The sequence below is a fragment of the Poecilia latipinna genome, unplaced genomic scaffold (assembly GCF_001443285.1).
Source record: "Poecilia latipinna isolate Pla-1442-1.1 unplaced genomic scaffold, P_latipinna-1.0 Scaffold762, whole genome shotgun sequence".
NCBI classification, from domain to species: Eukaryota; Metazoa; Chordata; class Actinopteri; order Cyprinodontiformes; family Poeciliidae; genus Poecilia; species Poecilia latipinna.
The window spans coordinates 46,054-59,457 of record NW_015113378.1 but is presented as its reverse complement, the minus strand read 5'-3'; the positions used below and the strand labels follow the sequence as shown (position 1 = coordinate 59,457).

General features: G+C 41.9%; 1 long non-coding RNA gene across 1 annotated transcript in view; it reads left to right on the top strand.

Moving 5' to 3' along the window:
• The first annotated feature begins 279 nt into the window (after nt 1-279).
• The window catches only part of LOC106955708 (uncharacterized), a 56,384-nt gene continuing 43,259 nt past the window's right edge, over nt 280-13,404 (top strand). The window contains exons 1-4 of the long non-coding RNA XR_001426639.1: nt 280-535; nt 618-690; nt 861-1,495; nt 1,776-1,888. This is a non-coding gene — a long non-coding RNA (uncharacterized LOC106955708). The remainder of the gene's footprint in view (nt 536-617; nt 691-860; nt 1,496-1,775; nt 1,889-13,404) is intronic.

Below are 13,404 nucleotides of genomic sequence, written 5' to 3'. Positions count from 1 at the left end.
GAACATACTGCTAGATAATCCTATATCACAGACTGAAAAAACTGTGAGTTTTCCATTTTAATGCATTCAATGAGAAGGGGGGAAAAAAGATTATTAAGAACTGAACTTGCCTGTGATAATTCAGAGTTGATGCATCTAAACGAGAACCTTTTCACACCACCATGAGTTTGCAAATCAAAAATACTTCCCCTGCTTGGTGACCATTATATCTTATCTGGCGCTGATACTTCTTTTTTTCAAGAGGCTGCATTTACAGATTGATGCCACAAGGGGGCAGGGTTTCTCTGCTCTAAGAAAAAAACAATTTCGGTCAGAATGAAACCAGTCCAGCTACCTCATTATTTACAGTAAATGCTTGACTTTTCGGTTAACCACGGGCTGTGTCAGCATAACATGAACACAGAAGAGTTGCAGTTGTGTTTTTCCTGAAACATCTGTAGGATAAACTTTATTGACTCTCATCAACCGATGAGTGTGTAGTTCAGAGGAGCCCGGCGAATCACGGTGTCCCGACGTTACGTTGGTGTATTCAAACGTAGGCAAATGGAGGGCTTTGTAGACATGCTTTGGTTTAGATGTGTATTTGAATGGCAGGTGGTGTTTCTGTGTCTGTTTAGGGAAATAACAGCTGGCTCCTCCCACGTGCCCTCACCTCCAACCTCCAACGGACGTCAACTGACACAAATCCAGGTGAGCTGCCTCCCCTGTTGTTCTGCTGTTTACATGTTTTGAGTTTTAAACTTTAAAAGAAGTGACGCTGTAATCCTATTATTAGCAGAAAAAAAACGCCTCATACACACATTTTTTTTTATTATTCCTGGCTAGACTAAAAAAAATTTACTTGAGCTTAATTTTTTCAGAAGTTTGCCTCTGTTGTGTTTGGAGTGGGAAGCCATGGGATAAACGTTAAAGGGACGAACTAAAGAGAAGATCCGCTCAGTCACAAGGCAGAACTATGAAGAACTGTGTGGGATGCCTGGAGCTGCCTGGGGGAACAACAGCCTGCTGAATGACTCTGCTTTCATGTTGTACTTTTACCCTCATACTTTAATTTAAGATTATCTGTCCTTACTTTAAATTCTTCTCTAAATACACTGATGTTTAACTTTGAACTTTCCAAAGCATCCCTACTTTGCTTCTGAGGAGAGGAGCACACCACAGGCTGTATGTAATTAGAGTGAATGTAAATGTGCTTTTACATGCAACATCCCCTGTGAGATTTTTGTCCCTCAGCCTCATTTTTGTGGATGTGACCCCCTGTGTTTTTGCGCTCCTTCTCCACCACCCATGCAAGGACAGCATCGTGACTCTCTTCCTCAGTGCCAGAGTATCACCAAAACCAATCAGTCTGCATTCTTTAAGAAAAGAGGAACTTTTCTTCTGGTCTGTCTTGTCCTGTAATCTTGGTGTGGAGTTTGTAGAGTTGTTTATGAAGAAATTAGAAGGTTTTTTCAACGTTGAAGTCGGAGCATATGCTGAGCTTTTGTAAGCTGAGGTAAGCTAATGTTTTATATTTTTATCTTTATTTTCATGACTCAGGATTTTTAAACTTTCTACATAGACAATATTTGTTAGTGAACCACCAACGCAAGAGTCCTGTCTGTATTATCTGGTTATAGCAAATCCAATTCGGTCAGGATTAAACCAGGTTTCACTGGACTACTTTCAGTCCAATGAAAGTAGTCCAATGGACTGCTTTCTATTGGACTTTTCCAACTTGTGCTTCAACTTTTGAACTTTTTAGAATTGTGGATTTGGTGGCTTTCCTCCTGTAGGCACATGGTGATGTCCAGCCAAGTTATTCTGCAGGGTGAGGGGTCATCACTTCCACTGCCCACTCACTTTGACTGGGACCAGGCCATGAAGGATTGTGGATTCTCAGAGAAAGGTCAGTCCGATGCCACAGAAAGAGGAAGTCTGTCTGTGTGTGTCTGTTGGACATTTCAGATTTACATGTTACAAGTCTTTACTTCATCCAGATGTTAATTTTTGGGCCTGTAAGTATAATGTACTGAGTAAATTATTCCTACTCGCGTCATTCGAGGTTTATCCCGAAGTGAGGGATGAAATGTGTTTGGCCTTTTAGTGGCAAGAAGTCGGTTGAAACAAAGGGGAGTATTCTGCTGCTTTCTGTGATTGAAGAGATAATATCAGAAAGGACAGCTTTGCCTTGTGGGATACCGCAGAGTTCAGTCCTGGTTCCCATTCTCTTTGTCCTTCCGGATTATTAGTTGGTATAAGCTCTATGCTGATGACACCAGCTGTACTGAGTTGTAAGACTGATCATATTCCATGATAACACGATTCCTGTAAATGCTGACATAATTTGTTCTTCAAGCTTCTCAGAAATGTGTTCATGAGCATCATTTCAAATAGGTGGCTTCAGATGATTTAGAATAATATTTGAAAGCTCACATCAGACACTAAACTGGAGATAAGTCTCACATGTATTTGCTTTTGCTCATCTCCAATGTGACCCATGCTGGATCAGCATCAGATTCTGCAGAACTCTGCTACGAGAATATTTGCTGCTACAAACAGAATAGCTTTACTCACTCCAGTTTGGGCTTCTATGTTCATGATGTTTATCATTTCTGTGATGTTTTCCTGCTTTTAGCACTCACTAGTCCACTCAGTGTCAGGGTTCAGGACTTTAGTTGAGACCCTCTGTGCATTGTGAAGAGATTCCTTGTCTTTATATCTGAGGTTTCTATCTCATTCTTCTGCAGTGTATTTTACAACTGCCAAGGCTAGGCCATTGATGGTCTGGATTTGTTTTGACTGTACAGCTTGCTTCTCAAAACCTCCTACTTTGCATTTGTTTGAGGCATGTTTCCTTTTGGTCTCAACAAGGTACCGATTACCTGTGGAATCACAAGGCATTCATAGCCATCTTTAATATCTGTACTGTTGGTTGTCCTGGTAGCGATCACCTTGCTTCTCTTGTGCACAATTTGGCTACCCTTATATAGTCTGAATGACACCCCAATGTCCTTGCTGTATATCCTGGTTAGGTGGATACCCATCTCTTTCTGAATATACAGCTTGATTTCATCCATGATGTGTAGGTGACTGATTGTAACTCCGTTTTAAAACTCATATCCATATCCACTTGTTCTTTGATGATCAGACTCAGGCAGTTCAGACTAGAAATGCATTGATCCGTTATTTATATCTGTAACGGTCCTTATATTGAAAACCATTCTAGTTTGGGTATCAGTAACAATGTGCCCTATCCACAAGGGCAGATCTATTCAGTCTAATTCTATGTTTTGTGCTCTGAGCGACGTCGTGCTTTATTATTTATTTTTATTGAACATGTTGGACCAAAATAGTCAACATATGATTTTTATTAGTTCCAGTTTCTTTATTATTTATTTTACACTGGCTGTACTCCTGACCAAACTAAAGTCGTGTTGCTTTTAGATGTTTTACCGAGCTTGTGAAGCTATTGGTGTATTTACATGTACTGTACCCATGCAGAATTATCACATCAATTTTAATTCAGTACTTTTATGTTTGTTTTAAAAAAAAAATCGCTTTTAGTCAGTTCAGCTCTGATTTTCTGCATCAAATGATAATAAACCTCCGATAGCCGTATCGGTATTGGATGTGAAAAAAGTGGATCTGCACCGATCCACTTTGGGTCTGAAGGTCTGAAGTAGGGATGCGCCTCCCTACTTCAGACCTTCAGACCTGAGCTTTCTCTATGACAGATCTCAATGTGCTGTTGATGTGCTGCAGCTGTAAGCATTCATCTGCTCTGTCAACTAGTAGCTGACAGCCAGAAGCTGATGTTGTATTTATATTCCTTTTGTAATCTCAAAGCACGTTGATGTGTTTTTTTGTAAATCTGTGAAAACATCTGTATACATAACCTTTACTTTGCGGTGACGCATGCATTTCCCAGTTCTCTCCAAAGTGATCTGATTCAGTGCGTCGGCTGAGGTATTGCTGTGACCTTCTGGGTGTCTAGCAGCTGACCCCGGATCAGATTGAGGTTGGTGACATTTTACACCTCAGTGCCTTCTTATGGCACATTAACCCTTGGATGGGACTTCATAATAGGGTGTATAAATCTGTGGAGTTGAAAGCAGCAGGTAGAAGTCAGCATCAGCAATGAAAAACAGTTCTTGACTTCAACAAAGCCTCCCCTGGATTACTCAGTTAGTCTTAAAGATTAATTAGACTGTGGAGCACTGCAGAAAGAGAGGACTTTACTGCCTATTTGCATAATGTTCATATAGTTTGTGCAATTTTGCTAAATCGAGAGAGGGAGACGAGCGGAAAGGGAGGTTTGCACTTATCGTAAAACAAAGTGTGACACCGTTAACTGCTGCACTGCTTTTAGTAAAGATCCATCTCTGCTTCAGAGTCGTTATCACCCTCCTTATTATAGATTCAAAAACAACACACGCGCACAAAAACGCCCCCCAAACGCTCGCTTTGGTTGACACACTTAGTTTAGCTTTGTGGGATTGTGTGTTTGCATTTGCATGTGCGAGTGTTTGTGTGTGTGTGTGTGCAGCAGGCTGAGTTATGAGCGTGAATGGAGTGCACGGTGTTTGACCATGTGCATTGTGTTTTATGAGATGAGCAAGCTTTAATGACTCTGTCACCAGTAAATGGGTGCTGATTTGTGGCACAGCTGTCGCTCCACACTCTCCCATCACACATTTAGACACACAACCAATCTGCATCTGAACTGAGGCCACACCTAAACGTCCACATTTACCATATATATGTAAAATGTTATACTGAGATGTGACGGCTCATGCAGATTTTTGGCACAAACTGTCTCATAAATGCATTTTGTGGCTACATAAAGTGATTGGCATGTACAGTCTAATCAGGAAAACATTACATGTTCTCGGATCCAGGCAGCAGTTCTACATAAAATCTGACATCTGATGTAAAATTGAAATTTTTGAGCTTTGTGTTATAATGTTATTCCCTCATCAAAAACGTACCTGCAGTGTTGCCTTGATTCTTTCATGCATGTTTGAGAAACCCTTTTCTCTCCATGGCAACCAATCCGCTGTGCAAAGTGGCTGGGTGGACTTAGCTCCACCTCCTCCTCAGAACTTCCACCTCACGGAGCATCCTTCCCCTCGACTCCTCCAGTCAGTTCCTCCAGACTAGCCAGCAGCAATTAGCAAACACCTGGTGGAACTGCCCATCTGCTGAGTTATAGAAGTAACTCCTATAATGATAGGAGTTACTTCTCAGTGTAACACTGGCAAAAACATTGTTAAAGAGTTGATACAGGAGCCATGTTGTGATGACTTCGCGAAGGCAGTTTTAGGAAGAAAACAAGAGTTTTTAAAGAGGCAGAGACCCAATTTCAAGGTGTTAAACTAGGAAGTAATTTTCATTTATTTTAAGACATATTCGATATAAATAGCATTTTATTAACAACCTAAGTTAACATAGTTACTTGATTATGTTATAAATTGGCAGAATGTGCTTGAAAAACACACAATACTGCCCCTTTAATTAACTCATCTCTTCTACTGAGGAATTTATTGATCTATAAAACCAGCTGATGTAGTTCCTATGGCATGTTTTGTGGTTCCATAGAGCATATTTTTTATTTTATCCAGTAAAACGCTGCATTTTCAACTGCTCGCTCCACATCTCCCCCAACTTGCTGTTTGCACCAAAAACTGGGTGGCAAGCAAAGACTTTTTGTAATTCCTCAAGTCATTGTAGTTTAATATTATAAATTGCTTAAGGACACTAAACGTTTACAAATGAGGGGGGAAAAAAACAAACAAAAAAAAAATAGAAGGGAAATACTTTTTCATATGACAATATGTTATTTTATCTAAGAGTCATTTAGTGATTAAAAGGACTCCCAAAGCAAGACATTAACCAAAGTTGTGTCAACACATAAGTTAACAAAACACCAGTTTTTAACTGGATATTCTTGTTGTTGCTAGAAAACTTTAGGGAAGTTCTCTTATTGAACTTATAAGCTACCAAAAGAAACAGAAGTTGACCTGGTTAGACTGAGACACCAATGAGAACATTCTGAAACTATTCCTGTTGTTCTCATCATGGAGGTTGTTTCTGGTGCAGCGGAGGCACCAGAAAGTTTCTGATAGTCTGCTGTAATCCCAGCTCATCGCCAGCAGATGTCACTGTTGTCGAGTGTTTAGGGAGTTTTAAACTCCAGCGGTAGTTTCATTTTTAGTTTTGTCTGCCAGCACTTGCTCCTCTTCTTCATCGCTTTATTGCATCAACTTGCAGCTGTTCAGACAGTTGTGTTGATCTGTCCATCTGTCTTGTTTACAGACTCTGAGCTCGCTGACAGTGTAGCAGGTGTGCCCTTTTGATTTCACCGAAATGTCAGATGACGGCGTGTGTGAGGAGTGTTTGTCTTATCAAGTTTGGAATGATTTCCCATGTTCTGCTCTCCCTCTCTCCTACTGCCAGCTCCTCCGTGTCCCCCCTCCCTCCCCCCGCCCCTGCCCACCCCCTTCATTAAGCGATGGGGCTGCGGCGGCGATTCCACTCATGTGTGCTGCACCTTGTTGACTTTAGGCTCATTAGGAGGCCAAATGAATATGACGAGTTTTGACATTAGGCTACAGCTGGAACAAATGTGCCAGCCGCTCGCTTTGCGGCCCAGCCAATTCCTCCCCCTCCCTGCCCCCCACTCTCTCCAATTTCTTACCAAGCATATGCAAACATGTGCCTGCTTGTTTTCGGGGAATAGCTTGATGGGTTTTTCTTCAATATTGGGAGATGTAGATGCGAGGCCTGTGTTGTTGAATTGAATTGCACGCTTTGATGCAGAGACAGATTGTAAAACTGTGCTTTTATTAAATCCTTCATTAGGACTCATCAGTGAGATTGGATCAGAAAAAGGTCACCGTGCAGATGCAACCTCCCCCCCACTTTTTTCCTCTTTGTTACACCCCCCCACCCACTCCTTTATATACGTACATCCACCCTCCTCCAGCGTGTTTACCCCCATCTTCGCCTTTTTGACTCCACTCAGCAAAAGGCAGCACCTCATGCTTGCTTTCCTCCCTCGCTAGCTTTTACCCAAAACAAATTTGCAATGAAAATGGGTAAAAATGATCATCATGGGCCTGCTAGGGAAACACAAGGTGAAAGTGACATTATCCCGCCCCACCACCCTCGCTCCTTCACCCCCCTCCAGCCCTGTCGTCCTCGCAGCCTGGCGCCAGTGGGACGGCTGTGCCACAAATCATTTGTATACTCTCATTTCTGCAAGCGGCCCGCGATGTTGCTTACTGCTTAGCGAGCAGATGACTTTTAGAAAGAAGAGTGAATTTAGAGGAAGGGGATGACGAGATGGGGAGATGAGGGAAGAGGGGTTGCAGGAGGGAGGCGTGGGGGGGTAATTTGCGGCGCGCGAGGAACGTCTGTGGGAGTTGAAATTGAGAGGGAAATTGTGTGCGCCATATGTCAAGTTCTGCAAAGGAGGTTTTCATGGCACACCTTGTGTGTGTGTGTGTGTGTGTGTGTGTGTGTTTTCTGTTGCAAAATGAACCATCTGGGTTGTTTATTGAATCACCTTCACCATTGTCTGTGTTCCCTGCTATTATCAGTGAAAGAGCTACAGGAAATGTGCTGCACAGATTGTCTGTAGCTTAGTGTTTGGTCATCTTTGTCTGTCTCACATGTTAGCTCTCTCACACACATGCACACACACACACACATACCCTTCCCCCATCCAACGGCCGGTGCAAGACATGATTCTTCTGCTCTGATGAATATGTTCTCTACGCAAGTCTGAGCATGGAGGTTCCTAGCAGGCGAACGCGTGATGTTACCGGGGATTATTTCACCTGCAACACGAGCACAGATTTATTTATCTTCCGGCTTCATCAAGCATCTATATTACATCTAAAAGTGCAAAAAATGTGTCGGCTATCATCGCTCCTTTTCTCACCCCCACCCACACATCCTCCCACGTTCACACGCTTGCTCACACATCCCCTCGGTGTGGAGTAAATATAGAGCAGAGACAGTGTGGCACAGTGACCTGCAGAGGAACTCATACACTTCGCCTGCTACTTCCACTGGGGCCTGTGCTTTCAGGAAAGCCATGAAGTATTCATGGCTTAGTCACGGGATCTGTGAGGCAGGGATGGTGGAAACGGCAAAGTCTCTGGAAGTGCACTGCAGGCGGCTCAGCAGGGCTCAGATGATGTTACACAATATGCAGGGTACGGGGATCCGCTGTCAGCTTCTGTTCGCTGCTTGATCTGTAAAGGAGAGAGCTGCATCTCCCTGAAACATTTTCACCTTACAGGACTTAAGTTTCATTTTAGCTTGTACACGTCTGCTTTATATTCGTCTGATCGTGTTTCCGTGTCTGTTCTGTTTGCGTGTTGTTTTTCCGCCCTACTACCCGCTTTGAGAGACCGTCCCGTTCTTCCTTTTTACCCCAAAGGCAGTCTGGGAGGTGGGCGTCCCGAGCGCGAGCGCATTTAGAAGGAGCTGCTTGTGACCCACATTCATATGATCCAACCCTGTGGGGCCTCAGGAGAGCTTCAGGGCGGCCGTGCCCTCTGTGTGGGGCGCTATGGTGAGGCAGAGACTCTGAATTTTGCAGCTCATGAACGTTGGAGCTTCCTTTATGTCCAAAGGGACTAGAGTTAGTGAAGACTGGTGACTGCTTGCTGTTATCCGTCCGTCGGTCTATACCCACTTACCCTTGTGGGGTCGTTATTCAGCCATACGGTGAATCTTTTGAACGCTCTAGCAGTGATTGTTTCGCAGGATTGTGTCCTGTATTTCACTCCATCCTTCATCTCTGACCCACTTCTCTGTCCCTGAGATAACTTTTATTTGTTAATTGGCACTATGTAAATGAACTGAATTGAATTAAACTATTTGTTTAGTTCAGATAGAAAGTCAGATTTTTTTCGCTATGCTTTTAATAACTGACGAGCTTAAAGGGATCCACATCTTGTTGAACATGTTGGCATGAAGATCTTGTAATTTTCCTTTTAACGTAAGAGCTGTGGTTTGTGATGTGTTAGAAACCCACACATAATTACTTCAAAATTGTTTATACATTTATTACATTTTCACTTTTATTTTAAGCTGTGGAATGCATACCCGACCGATGAAGCGAGCAGGTTATAGTGGATTTGAGCCTTTAAACAAAACAGCCCACAAAACATCTGGATTGGGGCAAACTACCAAACTAAAGTTTTCATGTGTCATTACACATAAGATAACCATTGAATCAAAATGGCAAAAAAATGACTTTGATCTACTGTTTACTGTATTAACTAGATCTAACACCATTAGCAAGAGCTAACAGAACATCAAGACAAGTTTATGAATGGATTTGTTAGTGAAGCATCTTTAAGTGTTTGTAACAAACCATTCTAATATATTTGAGAAAATATTTTGATCCCAATGCTGACCGTAACCAGCTTTGGCGACTGAATCTCTCCTGTTCGTCCATTTGGTTCTCCTCATTTTGATTTCCTTTTCTCATTTCTGCAGGATGCATTTCAGTTTAACATAAAAATGGCGACGTCTGTGTGACGATGTATTATTTAAATGTATGAAAACTAAATGGCCTACATTGTTTTTACTTTATTGTTTTCAGAACTGAAATAAATGTTTCCTATATAAAGTATATTGTTGCCACTAATGGTGGATTTCTTTAAAATTTAACGTGATTGAAGACAAATTTAAATTAGTTTTGCTTAGTATTAATTTTACTGTTTTTACTATAATCACTTCTGGCCCGAGACTTGAGTCTTGGTGCTAGTTTTTATCTTGTGTAATGTAGAGTGTGAGGAAGCCAGTATGTGTCTTATGGGATGTTAATGGCTCATAGAAGTCTGTTCATTCTAGCTGTAGCTGCATAACAATGACCACGTGAATGTCTCTCCAAATAAATGCTGTATTAAATGACGTTGGATCATTTAAGAAGCAAAGTAACCTATCGCTGACATTCTCTTCCTGCTAAGCTAGCGGCAACTCTACAAGGACACGGAGATGTTGCAACTCATCAATCATTATTTTCTCCTCCTAACTTGTCTCTGTCATGGTTGGTGTGTCATGACACAGCAATGTTATATTTTGGTGTAGCAAAACACCAAACTGTTTACTGCAGCGGGAAGGGCTTCACTGGAGCTCGACTTCAAGGTGTCTTGTAGACTTTGAATGGTCTATGCAAAAACCATGATCCCGAAACGTCACTGTGCGTTGACAGTTCAACCTCACTCCAGGTACTCTAGCTTCCTCTCACAAGCTGCTTTTCCATAACAAATGTGCGCAAAACCTTGTTGGTATTCTGTTAAACACACAAAACAAATCCCAATTTCGATGTTTCAATTCAATAAGAAACACAATCAAAATCATGCGTCAAAAGGTTTGTTCACACAACAATTTGTTATAAGACATCATCCTCTTACCACTTCCTGTCGTCTTCTTTGTCTTTACCACCTTTAGTAACACCCGGCTGTTGATCACGTGACTCATGTCATGCGAAAAAACTGTTTCCGTTGCAGTTCTGCAAAATACTCATATATAAGCGGCTGAAAATCCACCTGATTCTATAGTGAAAAACTACTAATTGACTAACATATGTTTTTCTTTTTAAATCGGCATGTTTCCATCAAGCAAATTTATTTTTGTAATTCCAATTTGTGCAATTATATGGCCAATGGAAACACAACTGTTGAGTTAATTGGTCTCTCTCAGTTACCCTCAGTTGTGAAAGTGCACGTACATAATTGTTTGTCCTGTGTGTGTTTGTGTTACCCTGGTGACCTGTTCCAGGGTCGCCTCTGCCTATTGCCCCATAACCACTGAAAACACACCAACCCCCACTGCCACTCTGCAAGGATAATAGATAATGAATGGATGGAGATGAACGTTAGAGACATTTAAGTTTACATTTTCAGAACATGATTGGGCTGAAGTGAAGAGAACTGAAACGATTTCCAACATTAAAGCGTCCGTCTCATTGACACCGCAGATAGAGGCATCTTTGTAAAAGCCCAGCAAAAACACATAATCATTTCATGCATAAAATAAACATTAAACAGCAATAACAAGTCATTAAAATGTGGGATTCAGAGCTCCTTTTAAAGATGAGAGACAATCGCTACATTTTCTAGTAGAAACAGAGGTCTCCTTCTGTGGAAAAGTATTGATTTCGTGTTTCTCAAAGTCTCCCCGAGTCAAAAGTACTTCCAGACAAAGTTTGTTTACGTCCTCATTACGGATGAGGAGCGTATCCTCCAGCAGCTTGGCGCTGTAACCGGTGCTTTGTACCATTTCAGGTGGCACACAAAGTTATCTTGTTCAGCAACAGAGCGCCGCTTGTGACAAACTGCAAACTTTTCAAACAAGTTGGAGAATAGGCTCTTTGATTCACAAATCCTCAGCGTGGAAGCGCTCCTTCCTCAGACCAGGTGGGCGCCATTGAGAGGGAAATGTCTTCTTGCAGGGTGAAAGTTTTGGGCTGTAACTCATGAACGGGACGGCTTTGAAAACGCTCAGCCGGCTGCTGAGTGAGTGAGTTTTTTTGGAGACACTGAGCTCCTTTGGTGTTGCTTTTGGGGCTCATGAATAATTCGCCTGTGCGGCTCGTCACTGTCCTTGTTGTTGTTGTTGTCGCTGCAGTGTCACTCCTGTCTGAGGGAGAGAGACGGAGGAGACAGAGGATTCTTTACACTTCAGTCTCCTCCGTACTTCCTCTTTCATTTACACAGAGAGGAAGTGTCGGGGCTGTGTATTGCGCGTTTGAGTCTGCAAGCGAGAGACGGAGGCAGATAGAGAGGAAGCCGTGCCTGACTGTCGAGCGTAATGGTCTGTTTGTGCCGCTGTAAGGGTTTGACGGAAGGACAGGAAAATGACGAGAAAAGACCGACAGAGAGGAAGACTCTGTTGCTTCATGGGCTCTTTTTTCCCTCTCTCTCTCTTTTTGAAATAAAAATGTCACATATTGACTAAATGTATGTTGTGTATTTCTCAAAGGAAGTTTAAATGTAAAAAACAAAACAAAAAAAAAACGATGACACTTCAAGTGTCTGAAAAAAAGTTATGAAGCTTGGCAGACTTGCAAACAGAAAAATAACCAGCTTTTAGCAAACCAACTCCACTAAGGATAAAAATATGACACAGACTAAAGCAAAGTTCATGTTCTTGACATCTACTTAGCCAGCCTGTAAACCATTTTAGGGATTTCTCATGTATAGATGGTAAGTAAAACTTTATTTTTAAAACACCTTTCAAGGTAAAAATCACAAAGCGCTTTGACAAGCAAAAATAACAAATGCACAAAAGAAATTTAAGCAAAAGCATATTTCAAAAGATAAGTTTTTAGCCGGCCTTTAAAGGAAGCTTCTTAGTCTGCTGATCTGAGAGTCAGAGAACAGGAGATCCAGGGTCTTGGAGAAGTTTCTGTCTCCTTTACTGTTCAGTTTTGTATGGAGGAGAATCAGCAGGTGTAGGGATGTAACAGTTCTGAGATGTAGATTGGTGTATGTCCATGCAGAGTTCACCAAGTCAAAAGCAATATCTTCAAATCCACTTGATAATGATCCGGGTGGAGAAACATTAGAAGTGGAGCTGCATGACAAAACTCTGACGATCCAGTCAGGAGTCAAGCAGCAGCATTCTGCACAGACTGCAACCGCTCTAGGGAGGTTTTGTTTAAACATATGTACAAGGCATTGCAACAATCTAGATAAGATGAATTATGATTTCCTTTTCTGAACAAGAGACAACAGGGCTAAGTTTGGCTGTATTTCGCTGTTGGTAGAAACAGGAGCGAACCAGAGACTTGACTTGATTTTACACAGTCAGACATGAATCAGACGTCATCCCAAGGTTTCTTACCGAGGATGAGATGAGCTGCAGCTCCAATAAACTGCACCATAGATGACAGCCACAGAGTAAGAAAAGGTCTTGTACCATATCTGTCAAAAACCAAACACAGTATACAGTATATGGCCAATGTTCTGTACTTTATCAACCCCACACACTACATTTAGTCACTCACACACTGATACTGGGCAAGCTACTGGATTGTAGCCACATCTGCCCTGGGGCAGACTGTCCCGGTTTCATCACTGCTGCCACCGGGGCCTCTGATCACTACCAGAAGGCAAGGCGGGTGAAGTGTCTTGTCCAAGGATTCAATGACAGACGGACAGAGCAGGGATTGAGCCGGCAAACCATCGATTGAATTACAGACGCAACCATTTCCTCAGAATATATCAGAAACACCTGAGACCAGCTATCAGCAGCATGGTGTTGTTTTTCATCCTCACTAGCTGTGTTTCCATTAACTTTAAACTTGTGCAATATGACATTTCGAAAATAAATTCCCTTAATGGAAATATGCCAATTTTGAAAAAAAAAAAAAAGTCTTGCTTTTGGATGTAAAAT